Raw genomic sequence first — 10,966 nt, 5'->3', positions numbered from 1 at the left:
AAGGAGACGTCTAAAGGAGACAGCCTATCACCCTCTGTGACCTGCTCATTACTTCCTGCCTGTGCTGGTGACATCACATTACAGGAGACAGCCTATCACCCTCTGTGACCTGCTCATTACTTCCTGCCTGTGCCTGGTGACATCACATTACAGGAGACAGCCTATCACCCTCTGTGACCTGCTCATTACTTCCTGCCTGTGCCTGGTGACATCACATTACAGGAGACAGCCTATCACCCTCTGTGACCTGCTCATTACTTCCTGCCTGTGCCTGGTGACATCACATTACAGGAGACAGCCTATCACCCTCTGTGACCTGCTCATTACTTCCTGCCTGTGCCTGGTGACATCACATTACAGGAGACAGCCTATCACCCTCTGTGACCTGCTCATTACTTCCTGCCTGTGCCTGGTGACATCACATTACAGGAGACAGCCTATCACCCTCTGTGACCTGCTCATTACTTCCTGCCTGTGCCTGGTGACATCACATTACAGGAGACAGCCTATCACCCTCTGTGACCTGCTCATTACTTCCTGCCTGTGCCTGGTGACATCACATTACAGGAGACAGCCTATCACCCTCTGTGACCTGCTCATTACTTCCTGCCTGTGCCTGGTGACATCACATTACAGGAGACAGCCTATCACCCTCTGTGACCTGCTCATTACTTCCTGCCTGTGCCTGGTGACATCACATTACAGGAGACAGCCTATCACCCTCTGTGACCTGCTCATTACTTCCTGCCTGTGCCTGGTGACATCACATTACAGGAGACAGCCTATCACCCTCTGTGACCTGCTCATTACTTCCTGCCTGTGCCTGGTGACATCACATTACAGGAGACAGCCTATCACCCTCTGTGACCTGCTCATTACTTCCTGCCTGTGCCTGGTGACATCACATTACAGGAGACAGACTATCACCCTCTGTGACCTGCTCATTACTTCCTGCCTGTGCCTGGTGACATCACATTACAGGAGACAGACTATCACCCTCTGTGACCTGCTCATTACTTCCTGCCTGTGCCTGGTGACATCACATTACAGGAGACAGCCTATCACCCTCTGCGACCAGCTCATTACTTCCTGCCTGTGCCTGGTGACATCACATTACAGGAGACAGCCTATCACCCTCTGTGACCTGCTCATTACTTCCTGCCTGTGCCTGGTGACATCACATTACAGGAGACAGACTATCACCCTCTGTGACCTGCTCATTACTTCCTGCCTGTGCCTGGTGACATCACATTACAGGATACAGCCTATCACCCTCTGTGACCTGCTCATTACTTCCTGCCTGTGCCTGGTGACATCACATTACAGGAGACAGCCTATCACCCTCTGTGACCTGCTCATTACTTCCTGCCTGTGCCTGGTGACATCACATTACAGGAGACAGCCTATCACCCTCTGTGACCTGCTCATGACTTGTAAATACCGTTTCAGAGCTATTTACACTACAAATGGATTGGCTTGGAAACGGGTAGGACTCTGCTTCTAATGCTGCTTTCAGACCGCAAAACTGGCTTTGACCCTGTATTTGGAAACGTTTCCAAAAACGGGTCTGCCAGGTAAAACCCCTTTCACACCGCATCTCTTAAACGGTATATTACCGTTTAAGTGCGTTTTTTTTTACACTGGCAGACCCGTTTTTGAAAACTTTCCAAAAACAGGGTCAAAGCCAGTCTTCAGCGCGCGCCTCCCCCGGGGGTTAATACCCCCAAATCCCCCCCCCCCCCCAGGTTTTCCTATGGGGCAGCCATTTTCTGAAAAAGGTTTTTTTTTCATAAGTGCTTCCCCGACCATACTTCACTGCCGGGATCCACAACGAAGGCACCGGCTGCACGGCGGGTGTCGACACACGCGCTGCGTGGGGGGGGGTCGACACATGCGCGGGGGGGCGGTTCCAGTGCTGCGAATATTTAATGAGTGCTCATTAAATATTCGCTGCTCTGAATTTAGGACCCAGCTCATTGGCTGGGTCCTAAATACCGTTTCAGACCCGATTTTGAGCCCAAAATACCGGGTCTGAAACGGGTAGGACCCTGCATTTTAACCGGTTTGAAAAAACTGTATTTTCAAACCGGTTAATTGGATCTGCACCTTTCAGACCGCACAGATTACCGTTTTAAAACGGTAAAAAAACGGCAATATACCGTTTACAAAGTGCGGTCTGAAAGGGGCATAACAGGTTTTGAATTACAGGTATTTTAAAACCAGTAAATTCTCTCTGGACCTTTCACATTACAGCTAGAAACGTTTTAAACCCATTTAAAATCAGCAATTTACCATGTTTTAGCTGTAATGTGAAAGGGGTATTGGGGGAGGGGGTTGCATTACAGTGTCCATTGTCTAGCAAGAAAATGGTTAAAACTCTGGAAGGTGGGAGGGATGAGGGTATCAAAGTGTAAAGCCCCGTACACACACACATCGATTCGATTTTCTATTAGATCTGGCATTAGATCTTCCCATTCGATTTGGCATTAGATCTGTACTTTTGCATTAGATATCACATTTGATATACATTCATGGTACATTGTACACATTCAATTTACTGGATCGAATTCGATATTTCCTTGGCTGCACAGTAGATTTTTCTGTTCGATTTTGTGAAAACGTGAGCGCGCATCGAATCGAATGCAGATCGAAAGTGGCACAAAAAACATTCTATTTCGTTTAGGATTCGATTTGATTTAGTTTCTATTAGCGAAATCGAATCGAAAATCGGGAAAATTTGATGCATGTGTCCAGGGCTTAACTCCACTTCTCCCACCAGAGTCAATGTCCATTGCTTTGGCAAACGGCTATTCATGCCGGGAATGCGCCAATCTTCTTCATCTGTGAAACCCCCACAGCAGACGTACTATACTTAATAAATAACTTATAAGTTAAGGCTTCTGTATTTTTATTCCTATTTATTCTCGTTGGAGATTGTATTCCTCTGTGTGTTTTCTTAAAATATAGTTAATCATCTTTGAAACCATTTTTGTAACTAAAGCTCTGACGTAGTCTTAGAAAAAAATAAGTCCCATATTTATGTGTTATGGGAGCCAGCAAAGCCAGGAGCTAGACACGTCTGCCATCCGTCACCGGAAGTACGAGCGCTGAAGCCGGAAGCCGCCGCACGGGACTCCAAACGTGGAGAGAAAGCCGCATCCCGTCACGGTATTTTAGCTAGGGCTAGTCAGCTATCCATTGTACATAGAGGTCTCGGAGACACTCGCAAAAGACTTTGCCACATTTTCAAAAAAGAGCTTAAACATAAAAAAATAAAAATAAAAAAAGCCGTTGTTTATTAATTTTTATTTTATTGATATTGCATACTTACCTTATCTCTCTCCTTTTACTCTAAAAACTCTTCTTCTAATGTTGTTTATTGTTCTTTATTTTTTTTTATCTATTCTATCCCAGTTGCTCCCAGCGCTTTGATTATATTTTATCCAATTCCCATATTTATGTGCTGCTTAGGATTCCCGCCGAATGTGGCTACGCTACAACCTTCTTTATTCATTGTACTGTGTGTTTAGGTGCGACCTTTTATATAGGTGACCCGTGTGTCCAAAGTGCCCCCCCCCCACGTCACGGCCGGTGCTGTTCACATTGACGTATCTGGAGGAGCGACCGGAAGGTCCGTGACATGTGGCTAATGTGTTTTCTCCCTGTGGGGGTCTGATGGTGTGCCTTGGCAATTTTTAAATCTTGTGTGATGTGCCGCGGGTTGAAAATCACTGCCCTAGATTAATAATATCCCCATATGAAGAGTAATACCCCTTTCAGACAGAAAAATCCCAAAAACCCAGGTATTTCCCGGATACAAAAACCCGGGTACAATTTAGGCAGCAAGGGGCTGACCCCCTTTCACACAGGAGCAATAACCTGGGTATTTCCCGTGTCGACCCCTTTCACACAGAAGCCAGATTTTTCCTGCAAAACTCTGTGTGTCATAAGAAAAGGACAGTTTAAAGGCACACAGAGATGAGGTCATCAAAAGTGGGTGGTGACTGCTCACTGCATTGCATTAACCATGGCATGACACAAGGATATGTTGTAAACCAGTTTTATTGTTTTTATATACTGGTAGGTACATGTTACCTCACATGGCTGTCAGTATATTTGCAATGTTTGAGTACACTGTGGCATCTTTGACTGTCCCAGTCATCTGCTGATATCCTCCTCCCCCCTCACTGCCAGCAGCTCTCACCTCTTGCTTCTACCAGTGGGCCATGCTATCCTTTTTTCAGCTCCCTAATGACCTCAGAGGCCAGCCCCATTGCCATGCCCTCCCAGCCAATCAGAGAAGCCTATCCTCACAACCAATCAGCCAGCACCCCACCAGGAGAGCCAATCAGTGCCTAACAATGTGTAATAATCCCAAAAACCCGGGTCGTTTCCTTTCAGACAGCCGGCGACCCGGGTTTTTGGAATACAGACCCGGGAAAAACCCAGGTAAATACCTGGGTCGAAGTCCCGGAACTTTAGACTCGTGTTGACCCTTTCAGACAGAAGAAAAACCCGGGTCGACACGGCAAGAGCAGGGAAATTCCCGGGTCTTTTTTTCTGTCTGAAAGGGGTGTTATTCTTATTTCCCACCCCCAGAAATTGAGATCTGTCCTCTATTCCCACGAAGAAATGTTATTTTAGCCTCTGTAAAGCCAACAGACCCCAAGGCTGGAGCTGGGCCTAGTGGACGGGGACCGCCTGTCTTCTCACATCCATACCCCAGGAACCCTTGTTTCACTTTTCCTAAAAGCCAACAGATCTCAACTGAACCGAAACAACGTTCCTAGGGTTTTATAACACAAGAAAACTGGGGCAAATATATCAGCCTTCCAACGCTATGCTAGTGTTCTTGTCAAACATCCCCCCCGGCCTGTTTCGAGCTAGGCGGCTGGAAGTGCATTTGTGATGGAATCCAGCCCTTCGCGTAGACTAAGTGAGACTCTGGACTGTGGATTATCACATCAGATAGGCCGCTGCATACTGTCTGTGGGGCTTCAAAATGGGAAGGTTGATGGGGACTTGTTTTCTAGGCATCAAACTTTGACAGCATTTAATTTGCGGAAATCATTACAGAATCGTAGGCTGCCTCAGGTAAATATAGTCGACATCGGTGGTTTCTGGCCTCCGGGGAGTTCATGGGAAATCGCATAGCCCAAATCTCACCGGGTGTAGGCATGTTACATTGAATGAAGTCTCGAAGTTCGATGCCTACCCAATGACTTGGTTGGCTGAACTAATTGGAAGCTTTCTCACCACCAGGAGGCTGGATATAATTCTAATGTCCCTATCATGAACCCCGATGCAGGCAGGCGCCACTTACCGGTGCGGTGGAGTAGGAATGATGCCCCTGAGTTGCCCTCGTTGTCACCCCGCTTTCCCCGATGATTCTACATTGCATGGGTGCTGCCATGACAGTTGGGGTCAGCTGACTTGTAAGCTCCTATCCGCAGCCTTCTAAGAGTTGTCATGTGACTCACGCCTATTTCCAGCAGTGCAAACCTGTTTGTCCAAGTCTACCCCTTTGCCTTCAAAAAATGTTTCCTGTAGTGAGACTGCATCTTGGCTCCAAAGTTAGCGCCTTGCTACCTGCGTTCCCAGCGACCTGCTGCAGCTACCTTCCTGCATATCCTACTGCCAGTACCTCTCCTGCTATCTGCGCTCTGTCCAGGAATTGCCAGCCAGGATCACCATCGGCTCCCAGGCCAAACCACCACACCATTGGTTCCCAGACTGATTGTACCACCATCGGCTTCCAGGACAAAGTACTACACTATCGGTTCCCAGACTGATAATTATCGTCATCGGTTTCCAGATTGATTGTAGCACCGGCGGTTTTGAGACTGACAAAAACTCTCAGTATTTGTACTAAGGTCAACAGGCATACCATTGCGTTCAGGAGACGGGGGGGGGGGGGGGGGGGGTGTTGCTAACCACATACGGGACCTCAGAAGGGCCAAAATGAACAATATCTTTTACACTTTTACAACATCAGGTAGTGTGTGTGCAGCTGCCCGCCACTCAATGTACAGTGCACTCTGGGCACCTGTCTCCTACCATTGCCACAGCGGGATACAGAGAGTTAGGTAAAGGAGTCCGGAGGTGCCAGGGACAGATAAGGGGGAGGGGGGGGGGCTTGCGGCCTGCAGGCCAACAGTGGGATCTCAGGTTGAGAGAGAAGGAGGTGGGGGGTTGCAGGCCTGTCCCCTTCCTTACACATGGGTGGCCACTGGCAGCCAAGGGGGTGAATTGCAGGGGAAGGGGGCAGCCAGAGGTTGAAGGGAGGGAGCGGAGCACAATGCAGGAAAATAGGGGATATTCAGAATGGCGCGCATATTCACCAATAGGTGGCAGCGCTCCTGGTTCCAGCAATAATACAGCATGGGCCATACGGGCTGCACACCGGGTGGGGTGCTGGGCGGATGGTAGCTGGTCCCAGAATGGTAGGGGGCGTGGTCACACACCCACACGGTGCCACAGGCACGCCCCAGATCATTGGGTAGACAGCAAGTAGGTCGACAGGGTCATTAGGTCAACACAAGCATTAGGTCGACAGTCAAAATACCACCTGTCGGCACAAAAACAAAGGACCCTGTCGACATAACCCATGTCAACACCCAATCATGTCGACCTTCCTGCATGTCGACCATGAGTCATGTCCACCTTAATGCATGTCGACCTAGTGGTGTCAACCTAATGCTTGTTGACATAGTGACCGCATCCCCCAGGTGGTACCAAAACTGTAGGGGGTGTGGTCATGTACCCAGACGTTTGGGGCGGGCATGCTCCAGGTGGTACAATCGTCCAGAGAGCCTTCCCTTTCCGTGCCCTGTGATTGCACCGCAGGTGGGGCAGATGTAACTTGTGCAGAGAGAGTTAGATTTGGGTGGGGTTTTACTTCAAACTGAGATCTATATTGCAGTGTAAAAATAAAGCAGCCAGTATTTACCCTGCACAGAAACAATATAACTCACCCAAATCTAATTCCCTCTGCACATGTTACATCTGCCCCCCTGCAGTGCACATGGTTTCGTCCATTAGAGAGTGACTGTGTCTTTCCGAGTGAATCAGAATAACCCCCATTGTCTGGTCTCAGTTATTTGGTCTCCACCCTTACTGTATAGGCTGGACAGTGCTAATCTCACCTCACACAGAACCCCGCGCTGCCCCGTACACAACCACCACCTGCGGTAAGTACAAGGATGTCTTCTTCATAGACCGCCTTCTCTTTGTGATGGCGCTGCCACACATCCCTGCGCCCTTGGCAGCTGCCTAATGATAAATCAGGGCCTGTCTGTCTGACTATGGCCTCCCACCCCCAGGTTCTGATTGGCTAATGGGCCAGTCAGTCAAAGAAAAGCGCTGTCCACCAATAGGTAAAAGCATTGATGACCGTTTGCAGTACCGCCATCAGTGGCGATAGAACCAATGGATGTCCCTACCTGTAATACGCCCACTGAACAGAGCATTGCTCAGGTACGGAGCTTCTGATATCACAGGGCAAAGTGTAATGGTCCTTCCTTTGTTACATGAATGGGAGGAGCTTGGCACACCTCACAGCGTGACATCACAGTGTGTCTGCTGGGAGGAGCTAGATACACCTCACAGCGTGACATCACAGTGTGTCTGCTGCACTACATTAATGGGAGGAGCTAGCTACACCTCACAGCATGACATCACAGTGTGTCTGCTGCAGTACATTAATGGGAGGAGCCTGCCACACCTCACAGCATGACATCACAGTGTGTCTGCTGCAGTACATTAATGGGAGGAGCTTGCCACACCTCACAGCGTGACATCACAGTGTGTCTGCTGCTGTAAATTAATGGGAGGAGCTAGCTACACCTCACAGCATGACATCACAGTGTGTCTGCTGCAGTACATTAATGGGAGGAGCTAGCTACACCTCACAGCGTGACATCACAGTGTGTCTGCTGCAGTACATTAATGGGAGGAGCTAGCTACACCTCACAGCATGACATCACAGTGTGTCTGCTGCAGTACATTAATGGGAGGAGCTAGCTACACCTCACAGCGTGACATCACAGTGTGTCTGCTGCAGTACATTAATGGGAGGAGCTAGCTACACCTCACAGCATGACATCACAGTGTGTCTGCTGCAGTACATTAATGGGAGGAGCTTGCCACACCTCACAGCATGACATCACAGTGTGTCTGCTGCAGTACATTAATGGGAGGAGCTAGCTACACCTCACAGCGTGACATCACAGTGTGTCTGCTGCAGTACATTAATGGGAGGAGCTTGCCACACCTCACAGCGTGACATCACAGTGTGTCTGCTGCTGTACATTAATGGGAGGAGCTAGATACACCTCACAGCGTGACATCACAGTGTGTCTGCTGCAGTACATTAATGGGAGGAGCTTGCCACACCTCACAGCGTGACATCACATTGTGTCTGCTGCTGTACATTAATGGGAGGAGCTAGATACACCTCACAGCACGACATCACAGTGTGTCTGCTGCACTACATTAATGGGAGGAGCTAGCTACACCTCACAGCATGACATCACAGTGTGTCTGCTGCAGTACATTAATGGGAGGAGCTAGCTACACCTCACAGCATGACATCACAGTGTGTCTGCTGCAGTACATTAATGGAAGGAGCTTGCCACACCTCACAGCGTGACATCACAGTGTGTCTGCTGCAGTACATTAATGGAAGGAGCTTGCCACACCTCACAGCGTGACATCACAGTGTGTCTGCTGCTGTACATTAATGGGAGGAGCTAGATACACCTCACAGCGTGACATCACAGTGTGTCTGCTGCAGTACATTAATGGGAGGAGCTTGCCACACCTCACAGCGTGACATCACAGTGTGTCTGCTGCTGTACATTAATGGGAGGAGCTAGATACACCTCACAGCACGACATCACAGTGTGTCTGCTGCACTACATTAATGGGAGGAGCTAGCCACACCTCACAGCATGACATCACAGTGTGTCTGCTGCAGTACATTAATGGGAGGAGCTAGCTACACCTCACAGCATGACATCACAGTGTGTCTGCTGCAGTACATTAATGGAAGGAGCTTGCCACACCTCACAGCGTGACATCACAGTGTGTCTGCTGCAGTACATTAATGGGAGGAGCTAGCTACACCTCACAGCATGACATCACAGTGTGTCTGCTGCAGTACATTAATGGAAGGAGCTTGCCACACCTCACAGCGTGACATCACAGTGTGTCTGCTGCAGTACATTAATGGGAGGAGCTAGCTACACCTCACAGCATGACATCACAGTGTGTCTACTGCACTACATTAATGGGAGGAGCTAGCTACACCTCACAGCATGACATCACAGTGTGTCTGCTATTGTACATGACTGGGAGGAGCTAGCTACACCTCACAGCGTGACATCACAGTGTGTCTGCTGCTGTACATTAATGGGAGGAGCTAGCTACACCTCACAACATGACATCACAGTGTGTCCGCTACTGTACATTAATGGGAGGAGCTTGGTACACCTCACAGCATGACATCACAGTGTGTCTACTGCACTACATTAATGGGAGGAGCTTGCCACACCTCACAGCGTGACATCACAGCATGACATCACAGTGTGTCTGCTATTGTACATGAATGGGAGGAGCTAGCTACACCTCACAGCGTGACATCACAGTGTGTCTACTGCACTACATTAATGGGAGGAGCTAGCTACACCTCACAGCATGACATCACAGTGTGTCTACTGCACTACATTAATGGTAGGAGCTAGCTACACCACAGTGTGTCTGCTGCACTACATTAATGGGAGGAGTTTGCCACACCTCACAGCATGGGAAAAGATTGATGTCACCAATCAGCGCTACACCCTATATTAAAATTATACAATACGTATCTTATGACCAGGTGGTGATCATGGATATTTTTGATGTCAGCACCTGAAACAACACAAATGATATAGCCCCTTTCTCCCAATTGAATGGGATATATGAATGTAAGGGGTATATCACAATAGAAAGATCATGGTGCAGTTTCCCAGTAAACAAACAAGTTTAATATGTACAGGAAACTCACAATATAACGGATGGTAACAAGCGTTTTAAAAAGCCAAAAGGCAAAGCTGCTGCACAGTCAGTAGTTCTCCCCTCCGATACTGGATCCTGATGGTAAATGGAAACTCCGGGCACCGGTATCCCAGAAAGTTCCTGAGGTCCAGGGAAGGTAGAAGGCAGTCCAGCAAGATGAATTGAAGTATGCGTCTCACTTAATGCATTTCGGGTCTAATTGACCCTTCATCAGAAGTGTGAGTGCATACTGCTCACAGAAATCCTTATAACAATGTCCCAATTAACATAAAACGTTTTCATTGGTTAATTTGCGTGTCAGTCCTTTTCAGAACTGCACGCTACTCACACATCCAGTACTGGTGTTGTGCGTCACTTCCGCCGGAAGTGACGAATCGCCACGCGATCGTAACATAGTGACTGGCTCCGATACATCACCTCCGTCGGAAGCGAAGCAGTCACCAGCAGCGTCCTTAGCAACGGACGTGTGGGGCGGATGTTTCCCAGGTAACCCGCTTGGTTACGCTGGGTGCCGGCTTACTTTCGTTGCGGGCGCCATTTTGGATAATGGCAAAAACGTCTTTCCATGCCCACAGTTATTCGATAGCTTATCTAAAAGGTTTTAAACACAGAAAATACAAATATTTAGTAAAAAATAGTGGGACATTGTTAAAATATTAAAAGACATAAGGCAATTAAAAAATTGCCATTTATGTCTCTTTTTAACTGGTATATATTTTTTAATTTTTTAATTGCCTTATGTCTTTTAATATTTTAACAATGTCCCACTATTTTTTACTAAATATTTGTATTTTCTGTGTTTAAAACCTTTTAGATAAGCTATCGAATAACTGTGGGCATGGAAAGACGTTTTTGCCATTATCCAAAATGGCGCCCGCAACGAAAGTAAGCCGGCACCCAGCGTAACCAA

General features: G+C 48.1%; 1 protein-coding gene across 1 annotated transcript in view; it reads left to right on the top strand.

The window, feature by feature from the left end:
* LOC146009853 (uncharacterized) overlaps positions 1-10,966 on the top strand; it is a 145,303-nt gene that overhangs the window by 8,307 nt on the left and 126,030 nt on the right. The gene's annotated exons all lie outside the window — the stretch shown is intronic.

Source organism: Crinia signifera, chromosome 6 (assembly GCF_055691185.1).
Source record: "Crinia signifera chromosome 6, ASM5569118v1, whole genome shotgun sequence".
In the NCBI taxonomy this organism is placed as follows: Eukaryota; Metazoa; Chordata; class Amphibia; order Anura; family Myobatrachidae; genus Crinia; species Crinia signifera.
This window is presented reverse-complemented; position numbering and strand designations above follow the sequence as displayed.